The sequence below is a fragment of the Triturus cristatus genome, chromosome 1_2 (assembly GCF_964204655.1).
Source record: "Triturus cristatus chromosome 1_2, aTriCri1.1, whole genome shotgun sequence".
In the NCBI taxonomy this organism is placed as follows: domain Eukaryota; kingdom Metazoa; phylum Chordata; class Amphibia; order Caudata; family Salamandridae; genus Triturus; species Triturus cristatus.
Genome location: NC_140580.1, coordinates 586,318,526 through 586,337,811, shown reverse-complemented (window position 1 = coordinate 586,337,811; position 19,286 = coordinate 586,318,526). Strand labels below are relative to the sequence as shown.

Genomic DNA, 19,286 nt, shown 5'->3' with positions numbered 1-19,286 from the left:
GTTCATACGGGAGCCGGCCATTTTGGCGTCCCTGGACGCCACTATGGCGTTTGACACACTTGAGTGGCCATATATTTGGGCGACGCTGGCGAAGTTTGGGTTTGGCCCGGGATTCATCGGCTGGGTGAAATTGTTGTATTCCGGACCGCTGGCGCAGGTGGCTGTAAACGGTAGAGTGTCGGCTCCGTTTGAGCTGGGCAGGGGCACGCGGCAGGGCTGCCCGTTATCGCTGCTCCTCTTGGCGCTTTTCTTGGAGCCCCTGGCGGAGTGGCTGCGGTGGCATCCTTCTATCCGTGGTCTCCGATGGACCCCCGAGTATGAGGACCGCGTATCTCTTTACGCTGATGATATTCTTTTGTACCTGGCTTCCCCGCGTAAATCGCTGATAGTGCTGGTTGATGTATTGCACTCATTTGGCCTCAACTCCGGCCTAGTCATCAATTGGGCAAAATCTTGTGTGTATGTCCTCTCTGGGGAGGCTCCTATCCTTCCGCGGGGTTGTCCTATCCAGATTGCCCCGCGGGGATTTAGGTACCTGGGTATCTTCATTACCCTGGACGCGGAGGCCCGGTATAAACAGAACTTGCTTCCCCCCCTCCAGCGCCTGAAGGACGATGTCGCGCGTTGGAGGCGCTTGCCGCTCTCGCCGCTCGGCCGGGCGGCATTGTTTAAGATGATGTCGCTGCCACGTTTCCTGTACGCCTTACAGAACACAATGGACGTTGTCCCGGCGCGCTACTTTCGCGAGGTGGAGAGTTTGCAGCGCCGCCTGTTCTGGGAGGGTAGACCGCGTATCGCCCTGGCGAAGCTGACGCTCCCGTGGTACGACGGGGGGGTTGCCCTCCCAGACATCAAGCGATATTACTGGGCCTCCCAGCTGGCTGCGATAAATCACGGCCTTTACGGGCCCGCTCTAAACCCGGCCTTTGAGATGGATAAAATGTTACTGCCGGGCGGCGACTATAATCGGGCGCTTTATTCTAGCTCGCTCGACGCACGTCTGACGGGCCCCACGCGGGTCATGGTGCGAGTGTGGCACGCGGCTAACTTGCCGATGGGGTGGAAGGACCGTTTGACCCGGGCGACGCCACTATACGCATCTGAGCGGCTGGGCTCCCTGTGGACCTCGAAGGGCTTTGAGAAGTGGGACATGATAGGCATCAGCAGGGTGGGCGATCTCTGGACGAGGGGGGGATTCAAAACGTTCGATGTGCTGCAGACGGAATTCCAGTTTCAGGACAGGGAGTACTTTCGATATATGCAGATCTGTCATGCGTTGTGCTCCGTATTCCCGGACGTTGCCTCCATCCCGGAGTACTCCCCTCTGGAGGATAGAGTGCTAGATGGGCATGTACCGGACGCCACGATTTCATTAATTTACAAAAAACTCATCAATGATCGCTCGGGACTGCTGACTGGCCTTCGTGAGGCGTGGGGGGCTGATGGATTGGAGCTGGATGACGAGGACTGGGTGTCTGCGGTGGCCTCCCCGAAAGAGGTGGCCATACCGGCTCGCTTCGCTTCGTCCAGCTCAAGATACTCCATAGGGTCTATGTTACGGGGCCGAGTCTGATGCGTATGGGCTATGCTGTGGACGGGTTGTGTAAGCGTGGGTGTGGTTCTTTGGGGACCTTTCTCCATATATTGTGGGAATGCCCGGAGGTGGCGCGATTCTGGCGTGGTGTGCACGAGGTCTTGCAGGCAGTTACACATGTGCCGCTGCTGCCCGAGGCGAGGAGATGTCACCTGAATGTGTGGGAGCCAACCGACTACTCAGTGCCGCAGACGTGGTGGGTGACTCTGGGATATATGGTGGCCAAGCGTGATATTGCGCAATTGTGGGGTTCCCAGAGGTCACCGACTGTCTCGGCGTGGAAGGACAACATGGATTGGTGTATGTTTCGGGAAAAGGTGGTGTATGTTGCGAGAGGTAAGCCTGGGAAATGGGTGAAAGTGTGGGGCCCCTGGAACGCCTACCGTGGGGAAATCTGTACCCCGCCGCTGATGCCTGATCCGTCACCGGCCCCGTCTCCTTAGCCTGCTTGTCTTCCTGGTTCTGGGCTTGAATTCACTTTGTCTCCGTCCCGACCTATCCCCCCCTTGATATTCCTGTGGACCGGTAGGGTCCCCCCCAGGGGAGCACATGCTATTGTTTCCGATTGTGGGTTGCCTTGTGGACTTGTTTTCTTCGTTATTTATATAAAAATGAAACCGTTGTGTGGGGTCCGGATGGTGTGGCTGCCAACGCTTCTTTCAACTCCTGTGATCTCTTTTCTGCCGCAGCGTGTGTTCTACTGTTTGTATTATATGCTTTTTCTGTCTGCTAGCGGCCGGCCTGAAGGTTGTAGGCCCATCTTTGTATATTTTTTGGATTCTGTAATAAACGGTTTAAAAAAAAAATTAAAAAAAAAAAATAGTTGTGTATTTGATGATGAATAAGGCCAATCAATTCAATGCTGAGTGATATAAGCAAGCCTCTGTAGCCAATAGGAAAGCTTGTACTCACAACATAGTCTTGGACAGACTAATGCAGAGTCCGTGTGGAAGCTTGCATTGTGAAATCAGGGTAGGACAATCTCAAAACAGGCATCCTTGCAGACCGCATTTACTTGATGATTGTTGGACATTGATACACTGCTTAGAGCAATCATCATGCCACATTCCCATTCACACATGGTCACCTACGACTCCGTGTAGTGACTGTTTCTCATACTATGTGCCTTTAATGTGGAAAACATGCTGTTGACGCTGACATACTCAACGCTTCTGCCATTTCACATGTTACAATTTGTCCATCTGGATGTGTCACACATAAAATACAGATCAGTTCACTGATGGACCAGGGGCATGTTGGGGATCCTTGCGTAACCTTGACTAACATGTGCTCAGACCAGACAACTGAGCACCTTTGGGCAAGGCAGTTTGCCTTGGCAATACCATAATTGTGTTCACACTGCCACTGTAATGTGAACAGTGCAGAAAAATGTGGGGGTCACATGCAGCATCTTTGCTGTCCCATTGGTTCATGGCACATACATGTTCAGAGATGGTTAATACTTGTATACACAGCTGCATGCAACATATGCCCTTTCTCCTTGCATACCTGTCAAACTTTTAAGCATTGTCCCACAAATTGACAATAACCGGTGTACATGACCTAATCTGGTTGTGTACCTGTGGTGACACCCCCAAGGGCTCACTCATACATTGTTTTGAAATTTGCTCTAATATATCACATGACTGGCACTGTTGTGAATAGTCACCAGACTTGATCACAAACTGTTTAGCCTACTGTAGTTGGTCAATTGTAATAACAGGGTCTGCTATGGGCCTGTAATACTACATACTTGCTGTACTCCCCCTATTGTACTTGATTGCTGTTAATTTACAAGGCCAAATTGCCAGCAGATATCTACAAATTGTTGTCACTGCACTCTGTGTCTGGCTTGTCCTAGCACATTACTAATGATGTTGTCATGACGGATAGGATACTTTACCCCGCATGCGTTACTCAGCAGTGCCATTGCCCTGCAGAATTTACCCCGCTAAATCTATTTACAACGCTGGTCTGTGCACCGCAAACTATTATAACACATTCCCCATTACAATACAATTTAGTTTTCAAACTCCAACGTTGCGTTGTAATGGGGAAAGCGTTGTAATAGTTTGAGGTGCACTGCTCTGCGTTGTAATATATTTAGCGTGGTAGAAACTGCAGGGCAATGGCACTGCGGAGTAACGCATGCGGGGTAAAGGATGTTTCCCTGTCAGGACCATCCAATTCGGAATACGGCTATGATGTGTTCATGATTCATCAGGTCATGTGTCTATGTGCATGTTGTTTTTGATGATGTTCACGTAATCTATTGCTAATTATTGATTGGTGTGTCAAATATGCTTTATGCCAGCATGGTATTGGAGTCAGGAAATATGACAATTATCATTTCATTTTTTCAGATAACATGTCCCCTGAGGAGCAGCGTCAGTTCCTCCTGCGAAAGGAACGTTATCAACATATCAGGCGTGTGGCTAAGGGGTACAGGTCAATGGCCAAGTGGTACCTGGGATGAATGGGCTGTAGGCAGATGGAAGTCGATCCCGGACAGTGCAATGATTTCTGGGAAAAAACAAACTACACTGCCTGCATCGTCAAACAGAGCAGAACCAGACCCAGCCAATCCCTAGACCATCGGCAACTCATCAGCCCACTCACAGGAGAAGGTCTGCTGTCCAGGCGGGATCAGGGGCTGCTCCCCATGCAGCTGCCACATCCTCACGCATGACTCTTCCCCGCTCACAGAGTGTTCAACCAGGGATATCCTCCAGAGCTCATTCCCACAGTGATAGGTCTGTCCTCACCAGAAGCGAGAGGAGGTTGATGTTCAGTCTGAACATAAGAGTTGCCCGACTTGAACGGGACGAGGATGACATTAAGGGCCCCCTCATGGACATTAGGGGCCCTGGGGCTCCCTTACTAATGGACGATGCACATTTTGTTTCCCACCCTGTCCATCCCACGTTTACCCCCTCCTATTTATCATCCTGTTGACATATTTAGTAGTTAGTTAGTGTAAGTGTAGATTTAGTGTGGGGATAATGTAGTGATAGGTTTAGGTAGCTTTTAAATATAGGATTTTATCTTCATAGTACTTTGGTTTAAGTTCCCGTTACCTTTGGGGGGGGGTGTTGATGTGTTGTTTGACTTGGTAATAAAAAATAAAAAAATATATATATATATATTTGTTTAGTATGTATATCTGGTAAGTTGATGTATAGGATAAGGTGTCTTTGTGCCGTCAACAATGTGCCATAAGGGGGGTGGTGGTGGGTTGATGTTTAAGATATGCTGTTCTGTGTATAGTCTTAGGTAAGCTAGTTTTTTTAGTGTAGTTAGATGTTAGTACAAGTTAGCTTAATGTAGTGTAGGCTTAGTTAGGATAATTTGTACTTTTATAAGAAGCTTTTTGTTACAAATACATTTGAAATGTTTGAAGCTTTGTGCTCCCATCATCTTATTGTGTGTTGACCGGTACTGTAGGCTTGGTAGTGGATCACGACAGATGCATCCCCCACAAATCATATTTTGCTGTCTACAATTGTGATTAGAGCTTCTTCAAGGGACAGGCCACCAACAAACCTCATTGGAAAATTGTTTTTGACAAACTTATTGATGTTTTGGTGAACAAAGTCCACATTGGAAAAGAGTCCTTGATTGGGCTGACAAATATTTAACCATATGTGGTGATTAAGCAAGGACAGATTTACACAGAATGCATGGTGGCCATTGTGCGAGGCACAGCATTGTATTAATGCTGTACGTATGGAGTCTGGACACTTTTTGGGATCTTTGGTTACATCTGTCTCCACAACAGCTTCGCTTTAAACGTGGGGCTGCAGGGGATGTATGCTTAGCATGAGTCACAGTTCCTTCTGATGCCTCATTAAAGGTTTCTGCACAGCCTTGTCAATTTAGAACAGTGTGAACAATTGGTAGAATGTTGTGGGAGGGATGCAGTGATGGGCGTTACAGCTAAACTTGGCACGTCTTGGACCCATTAGCAGATTCCGAGCTATGCTTTTCTACACCATTCCTCCTCTTCCTGCTTGATCGAATTATATTCCATATGTGACGTGTTAGGTGATGGGAATTTACATGTGTCATGCCATGACACACATCTTTTCACACATTGTCCAACAGATTGACTATGGATAGTTCTTCAGTGTATGTATTAATGAAGTATTGTTAGTAAACACTGCAGGCATATGTAAGAGTAGATGGCAGAGTGAGGCGTTAGCCGTCATGGATTAACAAATCACTCCGCCACTTCGGGTACACAGTGCTGCAACATGTATACAACATTATAGAGCAGCCTTGCGTTTCCCTCCTGTGCTGGTGCGCAGTGTAGCAGCAACGCAGGCACCCTTGCACCATAGTGCAAGGGTGTCTGTTTTTAGGGTATGATTGTTTATGTGTAGGAAGGTATCACTTCCTGAACATTGACAATCCTAAAATGTCTTTATCTCACTTTTATGTGTGCTGCTTCCTGCAACACACATGTTAGTCACTAAATGGCATTGTTTTTACATGGCATTTATGTTCAGGAAGGAACACCTTCCTATATATAAACAATCAATGCCAGATAGCTTTTTCCATGTGTGCTTCACAAGGCAGCACACATATGAGAAGCAGATAAGTGGCGGTAAGATGAATTTCAAATTTTTTTAGCCCTGTTTAGAGCAGGTTTACCATGATCAAAATGTATGCACTGCCTCCTATGTACGCTGCCCTTGTACACAGGGGGCTGAGTCAAAATGAATGGGTGTTGCACTGGAACGCCCACCACAACACACAATGACAATCCCTTTCACTCTAACCGTGGTGTGAAAGGGTGCCTTCTCAACAAGTTACCGTTAAGCCAGGTTAAGTGGCTTAACACTGCCTTGTAACTAAGTCCATTACCCTATCGCCCCCACAACGTCACAAATAGTGAGCTTGTGTTGGCAATATGGCCCTTCATGTGTCTGTACACTGACGTGAGCATTATTACAAACATGCATTGTTGACACATTTCAGACATGATTGGTCACAGGCAACACACATCTTCGTGACTCAACGATTTTTATTTACATGTGCAGTGACTGTTGTGGGAGGCAGGCCCAGTTATTTGTGCAACAACAAACATTTGTGAATGCGCGGGGGAGGGCAGACAGAGTCCAGGGGGAAACATGTGCAGAGACAAGTTGAGGAAGAGGCAGAGTACAGTCAGCAGGGTGATTGCGGTGTCATTGGGAACCACACAAATAATGGCAATCCATATTGTGTCCAAGATGAGTGTCATAGAGTGATTCAGGGGACAGTGGAAGCTGATGTTCTGGGGCATGATGCTATGCATAGATACAGACAGAAACAGTCCATTTGACAGAGATGACTGCTACTGCTGACTACTTCGAAAGATAGTTGATTCGTCCACATCTTCCTCCTCTGATGTGTCATGTGCCTCCCGTGTGCATGATGGAAGATTGTCTGGGGCACTGTGAAGCAGTGACACATCAGGGGGATGAGATGTGGCTGTTGAAGTTGCAGCAGCAGTCATCTGTGCCAAAGGTTGAGGGAGCACTGCTGTGATGCCATTGTGCACAGGTGTCTGAGTTGAGTTGAAGATTGTACATGTGCATGAAGGGGGAGCTTACTGCTCATACACATTCTTGCGCACAACTCAGACACCCCTGCACAATGGTGCATGTGTGCTGCCAACGGTGGCGGCATGCTAACTTCTGACCATCATCAGTCTCGTTCGTGCTGCATCATCATATTGTTGTCAAAGAGATGCAGCTCTGTGTAGACAATTTGTATGTTTGTAGTGTTGAGGCAAGGAGGTCAATGTGACACTCTGCCGCCTCTACAGTCAATGTGCCCCTTTGCTTGTTCATGTTGCCCTTATTTTGTAGTCTGAAGTAAATATTTATTTTTCTATATTTTTGATTACTTTTCTGTGCAGATTTTCAAGTCTGTGACACCACCAATATGTGTCTTGCAATATATTTCTTGACTTTGGTGATATGTGGCTATACCCCCAGGTACAATAGTATCTGGGACAAGATCTGCAGTCATTGTAGGTGCGCACTGAGTGATATTTATTTGGGCATGAGTGACAGTGGTCACATCCCCCCAGACCCTGTTGCTGATGAAGCTGGTCATTTTCAGGACTATCCTGTACCTGTACTCCAACCACCAACTCCTCGCAGGTGACTGCGGACACCTGTTCCTCCAGGGCATCGAGCTCCTCCTGTGGCGCTGGACTCCCACCTCCGGTCTGCAGTGCTGCCTGGCGATTGTTGGCCAGTTTCTGCTTGGTCTTGCGCTTCGCATCATACCAGCGCTTCTTCAGTCGGTCACTGTCCTCTTGACCTCTGCGACAGCATTCACATTGGCTACGATGAACTGCCATATTGCATTTTTGGTCCCCAATGACACAGTGGAGCTGACAAAAAGCTGGTGTTGTTTGTCTGTCACCTCCGCAATCAGGATCTAATTTTCCTGCTGACTGAACCTGGTTTTCCTCTTCTCCTGGGTCTCTGGCTGGGCCTCCTGGTTGTTGGTGATGTTGAGGGTGTTGTTCTCTCCTGCATTACTGGGTCCAGCTTCCTCCATGGTTCTGCAGGTATGTTTTTCTTTTGGTGGTGATTTGTGTACTTCGCGGACGTTTTGTTGTTGACCTTCCCGAGTAACGTGAAAAAAGTGGCGTCATGCCAGCCGCCACTTTTTTCACGTTAGCGGCACGATTTTTATCACCGTAAAGCAGAGGTTCATGTAGTAAATTACTTGTCTACTATTCTCCACAGTACTGCAGTAAATTACTTGTCTACTATTCTCCACAGTACTGCTCTATCAGAGTGTTCCATGACATCATAGAATGCCTGAGTGCCTCTCTGTGTTAGAGTGTCAGTTAGTCAACTCAGGCTGAGCTGTTAGGAACCTGCTCCTGGTGGGGCTGTCTTTGTACCATCTATCTTCTCCTAGTATCCTGATCTCCTATACTGGAACCAAGCTACTAATAAAGAAGTATCCTACATGTACAGATGGACCCTGTATCTTCCTTTACAACAATTTTGGCGACGATCTTAAGAACTCACGCGTGGAGTAAGGAGTAAAGACAACTAAGATCCAAGGAACTAAAAGAAAAAGAATCAAGAACATTGAAGACTTTCAAAACGTCAATTGAAACTCAAAGGTAACGCCCTGGCCAGCCCCACCAGTGTCCTGTACCATCTGGACAGCCTGCAGCCTGGGCGTTTGTCTTCACATTACTGAGGAGCCTGCTGTCACCTGTAAGACCTCAACAGTGAACCGTCCCTCTGCCAACAAGCCTGCGGTGTTCTCTGGCTTTCCCCATCAGTGTCCTGTACTATCTGGAGCCTGCAACCTGGGCGCTAGTTATCCTGTCACTAAAGACTCTGCTGTTATCTCTCCAGCAACAAACGTCCCTGAGGCACAACAGGTTTGCGCACCCTGCTGTGTTTCACTACCCTATCTGGGTCCTGCGTGGGAAGCGTCACAGTCTGACTGCAAGTTCTGTCTGTTTTCTCAGTGATTTGCCCATCTACCTGGTGGTGGAATTTGCTTTCGGCAGTGTCTGGCATTGTGTTTTGATCAGCGACCTCATCAACTGAGAGCGGGGTGTATTTTAGGGAAAACAAGGACTTTGTGTGACTTTCTTCACAGCGAGCACCTTTTATTGTTCATTTGGCGAGATGCTTTGACGGAGACAGTGACAGCTTTAACGGACTTGAGAAACTTTGCCAGAAGAACTGTCTGAGTGATTCATTGCATCAGGAGCACCTTTTTGCGTGAGTCCGTGTGTTTTCCAGTCTGTGGGTGTGCTTTATTTTTGGTGAATAGCTCCTAAAAGTGGACTCTCCACCTTGGCTAACAGTAGCGCATCGTTTAAATTCAAAGATCAAGCACGTGCATCTCACCGTTTTCTTAGCGTCGCGAGGAGGCAGGATGAATCCTTGGTGATGGTGATGTCTTTCTCTCTTCGATACCGAATGACGTTTTCTCTCTCTTCATGTCTCTCACCTGCCCAGTGACGCCCGCCTGCAGCAGCGCGCCGTGAGCCACCCGGCGTAGCATTAGAAACGTGCCGCCATCTTAAGCTTGGCTTTAGCACATTGTTTTGAAGGATTGCTTACAGTTCCTGTCTGCCAGCCTTGTTTTTATTTTGTGTTCACCGTGACTCTCGCTGCTGTGAACGCGCGCCGCGCAAACTTCCTATAGTTTATCAGCTGAGTACCGGAGATGTCCGCACTTAGTAACGCCGTCGAGCTGACCAACAATATGGTACGGGCTAGAGCATTCCTTGACCAGCACCAGGAGTATAAGGATGAAATCGATGCCCCTGATGATAACTTCATATCCGCTGAGGTGCTCGGACTGGCCGTCCTGGTCTTGCATGCTGCTGTTCACTACGCTCCTGACGAAGTCCACGAGGAGTTGCCTATCTAAGCAGGGGGCAAGAACAATGTTCCTGCAGCTGTGATGGTTGTGCGGACAGCAGAACAGACAATACATAGACCCGCAGCTCTTCTACCAGGACACAGAGCAAGTTCACATAATACATGTCCTGTTTGGTATATAGTCTATCCTGGCAGGGGCAAGTACTGCGCTCCTGGATATGTGGGACTGCGCAGACAACAATATGAAATATGCATTGACGTGTGGAGGTTTTAGTGGCACTCAATTCCCCTTTTATGTTAGCGCAGCGTGTACCCTTTTCTTTGGGGAAATTGTGGGTGTGTTGACTCCTCTAATTTAGTTTTAACTCAAGTGTGTTGTGAGACAGTGAGTGTTACGTACAGCTCACAATTGTAGTATGCCATTAGACGGTGTGTGTCCTGATTTTGTCTTCGTACATAGAGTGTACCCATTTCTTTGGGGAGGTTGTGGGGTTAGTCAATGCCTCTAATTTAGTTTTCAGTGTTCCAGGGTGAGTACCCTGCGATGTACCCTATTTAGGGGAGGTCGTAGTTTTTGTTTTCCAGGGTGAGTACCCTGTGGTGTACCCTACTTAGGGAAGGTTGTGTTATTTTCCAGAGTTATTACTCTGTGGTGTACCCTAGTTAGGGGAGGTGATGTTGTTTTCCAGGGTGTCTACCCTATGGTGTACCCTATCTAGGGGAGGTTTTCTTATTCCCAAGGGTTAGTACCCTGTGTTTTTGGTGGAGGTTGTTTGGTTAATTCCTAGCGTTACCAAGGGTTTTCCTTTCTTGTTGACACTATGCTCCGGTCGAAGTCCACCTGCATGGAACTCCTGGCCAAAGGTTTCACGCTTGTACGACTTTGAGTGAGAAGCTTCTCTCTAGTGTTTAGACCTCTTCCGTTACTCTTAACGGATTTTAAGTGTCAGCATGCTTTCTTCCAGGAGAACTTGCATTTTTTCCAGAGCGTTTTCTCTCTGGTGTATCTTTGTTGTTGAGGTTGCACTCTTCCTGTTATCTAGAGTGAATCTAACCCCTATTGTACCTATCTATTGGGGATGTTGGTTTCTCCCAAGGGTCAGTGTCTGCACCCACCTTTGTTTAACAGGGTGTCTACCCTGTGGTGTACCCGCTTATGGGGAGGTTGTGTGGGTGACCACCCTTCCCTGTTGCATTGTTTTTTTTTAAATCTAAGCCATGCATTGTTTTTCCCTAAGGGAGAGGGATGGGGCGTGTAGTAATGTTATTTGCAATTTTAATGTTTTCTCTTATTTTTGCATCTTAACACATTTCTGTTCATGCCAGTGGAATTTCCGATACCTCATGCAACACACCTGTGGATATGTGCATCTCATTGTTGTACCTTCTTGCTGATGATATATTGAGGTATCTTATTTGTCTTTATCTTTACTTCTGCTGTTGTTCCCTAAGGAAGGAGGATGTGTAGTAAATTACTTGTCTACTATTCTCCACAGTACTGCTCTATCAGAGTGTTCCATGACATCATAGAATGCCTGAGTGCCTCTCTGTGTTAGAGAGTCAGTTAGTCAACTCAGGCTGAGCTGTTAGGAACCTGCTCCTGGTGGGGCTGTCTTTGTACCATCTATCTTCTCCTACTATCCTGATATCCTATACTGGAACCAAGCTACTAATAAAGAAGTATCCTACATGTACAGATGGACCCTGTATCTTCCTTTACAACAGTTCACGTCGACAATTCCTCCTGCGATGAGAAACTATCGCCATGTAGTGACGTATTGTGAATACGTCAGTACCATGGTAATAGTTTTCAGCAGTACAGAGCGGTAGGAATATTGCCTCTAACTATAGCTAACGTTAGTTAGTGGCAATTCTTGTACATATACCCCTTTGTGCCTTACAACTTGTTATCGCATGTGGTCTCATCTTCGCTAATCAGTGCTGCGGGTGGTCAGGCAATGTATACAGGTTCTGAGCTGGGTGTGCTGAACCTGCTGTGTTAGTCTCTGCAGCAGTATCTCGGGATTCTAGGTAATACATGTCTGTCATTCCACGTGTGAGTGTTACGTATCTGGTTGGGCTCCCTCCCCTTCTTTATGTTGGGTCAGGTGCTCCATATTTCCGTCATTTTCTGCCTCGTCGTTTTCAATGTCTAGGGTTTGCCAGGCTTTCACCAGCTCCTTCCATTGGTCTCTAAGGAGTGCACTCGTCTCTGCCTCCTCCCAGCTCGTGAGATCCCTCTTCCAGTTATCTATTTGGGGTCCAGTGTTGGCTTTCCAGGTCATCGCTACTCGTCTCTTGGCAAGGGCCATAGGCAGGTCGACAAATCTGTTTCCCACCTTATACTTCCCCGGACGGGGAAAAAGGCCCAGGAGGCATGCCTCTCAAGACACTTAAACAATCATCTTGTACAGTATTTTGGTGTCATATTTATCTTGGATCATGCCATAACCTGAGATCATGCATATAGAAACACTTTACTCTGCTGCCATGTTTGGCTTAGTGATCTGATCATGGCATAAGATCCAGGTGGCACATTTATATTGACACATTCTGCCAGTATATTTATAATGGCAACATATATATTCAGATGGCACATTTGTCAAGGCACTTTACTCTAGGAATACATGGATAGAGGTGTGCAGTGCAGCGCTGGAAACCAATTTACCTTGATGAGATGTCTGCCTCGAAGAAGAAGGCACAATGAGAATTCACCAAAACGTAGGTTTAATATTCTTTTCAAAGATGATGCAAATGTTTTCAGGCAGTGCTTTTCATAGGTGGGGTCCTTGGATTGCACAGTCTACTGCCTCTTCATCTGCAGAGTTGTCAAGGTGTGTTAAGTAGGGTTTGGTTTGAATGTGGTAAGGGTTCACAAGAGTTGTATTTTTGCTGTATTTCCGACTTCCCGATGGGTGCATGCGTAAACTAGGTGTAAACTAGGTCCTGATGAATGCCACTGGATCTCTTTAGGGTGCCAAATACATGGCAGAAACATGTTGACCTACATCTAGGGATATAGGGATATATTTGTTCAAACCCTAGTCCTCACTCTTTTTACTGTGTCCTTGAGGCCACCCAATAAAGTTTTAGTGGACCCAAAGAGAAACTTTTAAATCAGTATTTCACCTTGTACTCTGCCCCTCATTCACCTCTTATCTATCGCTCATCTTGAGAAAAAGACTTCAGCTCCTCCCTTCAGGGAGTTGTAGCCCACACCTCGGTGTGAGGAGGGAACACAAAAATGAAGCATGTCACCTAACGGTGAGTGAGGGTTCTCGCCCTGAAAGGAATTTCTCCTTCTTGCTCTCATTTTCCTGACACTACACCTTCCTGTCCTATCCCCCTGATATACAGCCAGACATACTTTGTGTGATATATACACATATTTATAAGGCCATGAAAAGCCACGTAACATGGCTTTACGCAGCCTTATAAATATGCCAGTGGCACATTGCTCCACCAGAAGGTCAAAAAAGTGGCGTTCATGTGGCACAATAGTGGCGGTAGGGCGTCATAAAATAGGCCCATAGTTTCTTCCAAGATCATGGTATTTGGGCTGGTGCATGGGGTAGTTTCTACTCCTTTACACATGCGGTCATGCCAGAGGACAAAATGGAGCTCAGAAAGATGTAAAAAAGGAGGGCAACACTAGTTCCCCCACTTTAACAAAAGTTGGTGGAATCTGTTCTAACACACTGCTCAGCAGTAGAGCCAATAACGGGAAAGGAGGAAGGCTGATTTGTCTTTCTACAGCATGAATGCAGACCTGAGGCCACAAGCACTTCCCAGGACGGTTTGGTTCCTCTCCTGCGAATCCAGCACTGCACGATCCTCTCATCAGAGCAGTAGGTGGGAAGAATCACCTGAAAATTCCCGGATCCCAATAGCACGAAACAACAAACACAAGAATAGATATTGATTAAGAAGAACTGATGTTGCAAGGGATTGAGGCTTTCCTTTGCTATCCAGCCATACTGAAGGCTTAACAACCAGGCTCTACCTGGGATTTTTTTAAGAGTTCTGAAAAGGTTAAAGGGTCACAGGTGCCCCTCCCTTATGTAATGTTAGTTTTAATGAATAACCTATATGGTTTACCAAATATCCATCTACTCCTAACGTCTCAGAGGTTTCTGAGATAACCCATGGTTAACATTAGCGTTTACATTGTTCATATTGCTCTTTCACAAATATATGTGAGGTTATGTTCATTCTCCCTTCATCCCCCAATACCACACTTGCGTTGGGTCCTCCTCGCCCTGAGGAAGCGGATTAACTATAATTTTTTAGATGTGCTAATAATGTTGAATATGTTTCTTTTTCCAGAGGTTATATTGATTGGAAAATGTGGGAGTGGTGCCTTGTATTCTTTTGCTTGGAGGATCAGGCAATGCCAAGTGTATGATTGCAATAAATATTCTTTAAAACTAACAAAAAAAACAGCTTCTAGAGATATGTCTTCTGCGTAGACTACTGGCTCATAAAATTGAAAGTGTTTGCAGCAGGAGAATCTGCCGAAAAGGAGTAAATATGCAACAGTAGGAGTTTCAAAATAGTAAGGACTTTCCATCACAGTCCATGATAGACCTTCATGTTCTCTCTCAACGATCTTTAAAATCTGGTGTGTGCAATCTTGAACAAATAATCTGGCAGGTAGGTCAAGGTAATGTTATTATTGTAGTTTTTTTGTTGATTATATCATGAAAACCCCATATACAATTTAGGTCAGTTAAAACCTAATTATTACATGTTATTTATATAAATGAATAAATTAACTTAAGAAACTCGATCTATTAATTAAGTTAAAATGTAGTAACTAAACGGAACTTGGAGTAATTGGTTACCTCTTTAAAATATTTGCTAATATATTCACATCACTGATAAAACAATGCTTTGTACAATTTCCCAACAAAAGCAGCGCCATTGTGCATGCTTCGGAATTGCATACCATGGACCAATGGCTTCTAAGCACAAAATATGGCCAAATTTGATGCGCGTAATCATCTGCTTTGCTGGGTGATCCCTAATATTAGAGCTCCCATTACATATGGAATACTATGTAGATAGTTTGTTTTAGCTGACAGGAGTTCAGCTCTTATAGAGCATACCATCAATGTCTTCTTTATATTGTATTCAAACTTAAAGTAGTGGTTGTTTCTTAAAACAAGTGCTGAAGTACCAAACAAATAAGCCATGGAGTCTGAAACAAGCCATAAAGTGTAAAGGCACCCTTGTACGTCTTAGAGATTTCAACTTTTACTAATTCGGACCTTGTTCAGTAGAGAAACCCTCTATATGCAGTCTAAATCAAGAGTGCCATATGTAAGTCCAGGAGTGTTGGATCCTTGCCAGATATGTAGGCTAACAACTTACTATGGTGTTATTTTATTTTCACATTAGCTGAATTTAAATCCATCTTTTAAGAATAACCTGAAAATTTGCCATTGATCTGGCCTCTCTGAATTTGCGTTAGAGACCTGCTGTATTAAGAAGTTATTATTATATTTGGTACTAAAAGTATGTATACTTTGCTTTTCATAGTTTCTTTGCAAGATACATTTATACTGAATTATGCTGCCAAATAGTTACATATTTTTTATTTTGGCAAGGAAAGTTTCCCCTGCAGATAGGTACCTCCTGAACTCAGAATTTGGAAAGGTAATAATTTGACTTTTATCAAAATGTATCTTCTGTGTGTACTGGTTGACATGACTTGCAAGTGCGTTCGACACTCACCGTAAGTCTACTAAGACATGATCAATCGATTAATGATCACCTCTATAGCATCACAGTCAATAATATAGATGTTGAACAGATAAGTTGCCAGTACCAATTCTTGTTGGAGTCCCAATGCACATTGAATTCCTTTAGGAATGTGGCATTCTTTAAACAACTAACCATAGCACAAGGCCTGCATATAACTTTCTTGCCATACTTGACGGACAGCAAGGAGCACCCCAAATCAGCATTTCGTTCCACAGTAGAACACGGTCAATTCAAAGAAAGGCTATGAAGAAGTCAACGAATACACAATACAATGTAAGCACCCCAGGGCAGTTATAACTGCCAGTGCCATAGCATTATGCATCTTTGGCATACTTTGAGCTGGTGGAACACTTTCACTTCCAATGAGTTCAGCCATCATCAATCATTCCAATATATTGCAGGCTCAGCATGTGCATTTGACACTAAATAGATGGACTAAGTTTACCACGTTCTTTAGAACTGGGATTAATATTGCTCCTTTCTATAATTCTGAAATTTTCCATTCCTCCAATTATACGTTGATAGAAATAGGTGCAGCCACCATCAACCCTCTTGGTCTTCCACATCAGATGCCTCTTTCGGTTGCATATGCTTTAGGGAGATTACCTTACACCTAATGGCGGGGGCTTTTAAATGTACATGTCCATAGTGACTCGTTATGTAATTGACCATCTACCTTCATTTATGCTACTATGGATCCAGTCTTCTTTTTTTACGTATGAACCTTCATCCCACTAATGGCCAGATCTGCACCTCACTTTTTCGTGTGGATTTATCTATATGAATATATTCTTTAACGCTGTATATATATACGGCTAAAATATATTTCGAATGTGTCTGCTACCTGACATCTTCGCACCAGCCTTGCCAAAGTATGCCGCTGTCTGCTGTTATATCTTTTATCAACATGAAATTGCCTGAAGTGTAACCACTTTCCTCCTGTGCTGACTGTTTGTGATGGATATGGGTTTTACATCGGTGCTGCATTGTTTTGAATCTGCTTAAGGTGATTGCATGCGTCCTTCCTAATCGTTTTCTCTTGTCAAAATGACTCACTTATAGTGCAAAATACATGCATAGCTGAAAAATACTATAATTAGTTTCTTTGGCAATGGAATGCAAAGAGGAATGTATCCAGCAATCCATGGGCAGGTGTTTGGTTGATTTTGCAGCTCTGTGGAAAGTGATCACACTTCCATGACTTAAACGCATTGAACATGCACAGGTCACTAGATGTTTTGGTCACCCTACAGGAATCCCAAATAATTTTGGAGAGATCACCTAACCCACAACTTATTGTGGCTTGCTTCATCATAGGTGACTTTCACACTTTGGTAGGTAGGTACCATGGCGGACTCGACCATTGTTGGGAGTTCTTAAATAAGTAAACACTGGATTGTAGCAGGGATCCAGATAAAAGTTAAACAATATCTTGGTGTATACCCAAGAATTATCGTTTATTGTTGGGTACACCAGTTATGATTAAAATATTGTCAATTCGGATATCAGACGAGGTGTAATGGCTCATTCACCCGTATAATCATGCAACATGTTTCGACTTTGGGAAAGCTCATCCAGGTCTCCGGCGTTCGTCATAACTCTTATAATCCCGTGCCTTACTACACAGTCATACTATGCAGTTATAATAAGGCCTAATGCTGTCATCTTCATGGATCTATTCTGTAAGAGAGGGACCTGTAGAAATACATATTATAACAGGGGGAAACAGGGGGAACCATGAGATTACTTTAATCACGAAAGTAAGGCCTTCATCCAAAATGCTTAGACACTGCAGAACTCTCTTTTAACTCGTTGAATTATCATACGCAGCAGGATAACCAATCCAAGTCTCTGTTGAATTAACTTTGTGCAATTGAGAGTAAGGTGCAAGTTACTGCAAATACACTGCATAAACTTGTGAGCATGTTTGTGTTCATTCACATACAAGTCTGTGTTAACATTCAACTAACTTACCCTAAACTTAAGGTGGTTCAGGATTCTACAGGTCAGATCACAGAGACAGTCCCCTGTAGTCATCCATTTAAGGTTAGAGAGAAGAGAAAGTACAGATAAAGATATACAGTGATCTTTCTTGTTATCTTCTCATTGGGTAATATCCAGCGAGAAGTATACCACTGGTTATACCCAATACTCTGAAAAAAGTATTTTTTCTCTATTCAATAAAATATATCCCCATTTCAATCTGTTTAGTGCTCTGAGGCTTACTACATGTAAGCAAACATTTCGACATGTTACACAGACACGCAAGTTAGTACTCAGGGCACTTCTGTTGTTGAGACATCTTCTAAGAAATGCATATGATGGATACAAAGAATTGTCATGCTTTTCAGCCAGGAAATGAGATGAATCCTTTGTGAAAAGGTTAAAATCTTAGTACACTGGCCGCGTTGAGTACGGTTCTCAAGACATCCAATCCCCTGCTAACTTCATCATTGGGAACGGCCTGTGTGTCATTTTTTATATACAGTATAGCCGTGAGATTAATCCAGTGAGTGTGGCGTGCCTGACTTCAAAAGAGTGCCCGTAGTTCATCCAAGCAATCAGTGTTTCAGTGCCCCATCTGTCCTAACCAAACTGAAGCCACCTCGAATGAAACCCTCACATGGGACCCTTGTGTGATGAAGTAATGCAAGAGTTCTGTGGATCCACTCCAGCAGATACTGTGAGGAAGGGAGGGGTGGAAGCCACCCCTGCATTTTCTGAAGACCAGCAGCAATTAGAATTGCGCATGCCAAAATCAATGAACTGTATTTATGAAGGATGAATTTTGTTAACTGCAGCTGATGAAAGTACATAACTAAGGGCCTAATTTTTATGTTGGTGGTATGTATACTCTACCGCAACTGCGATGGAGTACACATACTGCCAATATAATGGTCTGCTCGCCCAATTTAGATGTTGGCAGAGCCATAGGTTTGACTTCGGTGGTGACTACTCCAGCACCGCCATAGCCAAACCTCTCCAGTGGTCGGATGGACTATGGCCATCAGACAAATAGCTATATGTCCACCTACCCAATTAGGATGGTGCGGACATATAGCCATTTTGGTACTGTCCATCACCACAAGGCAATCCCTGGCGGAGAGGAACAGTAAAATGGTAATAATGTTCCCCTTGCCATGGGAGCAGAATCCCGTTTGGCGATTTTGAAAATAAAAAAGAAAACTGTTTGGTGCAGGGCTTCGTTGGCATTTTTTAAATACATTTGTTGGGCTGTCCCTCCACCCGGGGGGTGGAGTAATTTACTATGTCCCCTTGGCGGAACAACAGGTCATTCATCCACAATTAAATTAGACTATAAGATTAATGGGTTTAGGCTTTTTCCAAACATGTTGTTTATGTTGAGCTTTAACTACATGAGTAAAATTCTGCATGTAGTTTAAATGAGCCTAACCATTAATTCTGTCGATTTAATTTAAATCATAGGTAACTTCATGTCATTTGTTGAAATAGAATGTGGTTAAGATAGTCTCTTTATTTAGCAAAATGCAGAAGTAAATTGTGTGTGCTGCTAATAATCCAAATATATCACTGGAGAAAAG

General features: G+C 44.7%; 1 protein-coding gene across 1 annotated transcript in view; it reads left to right on the top strand.

The window, feature by feature from the left end:
• Window positions 1-19,286, top strand: part of LOC146867688 (calcium homeostasis modulator protein 2-like) — a 102,506-nt gene that overhangs the window by 33,590 nt on the left and 49,630 nt on the right. The gene's annotated exons all lie outside the window — the stretch shown is intronic.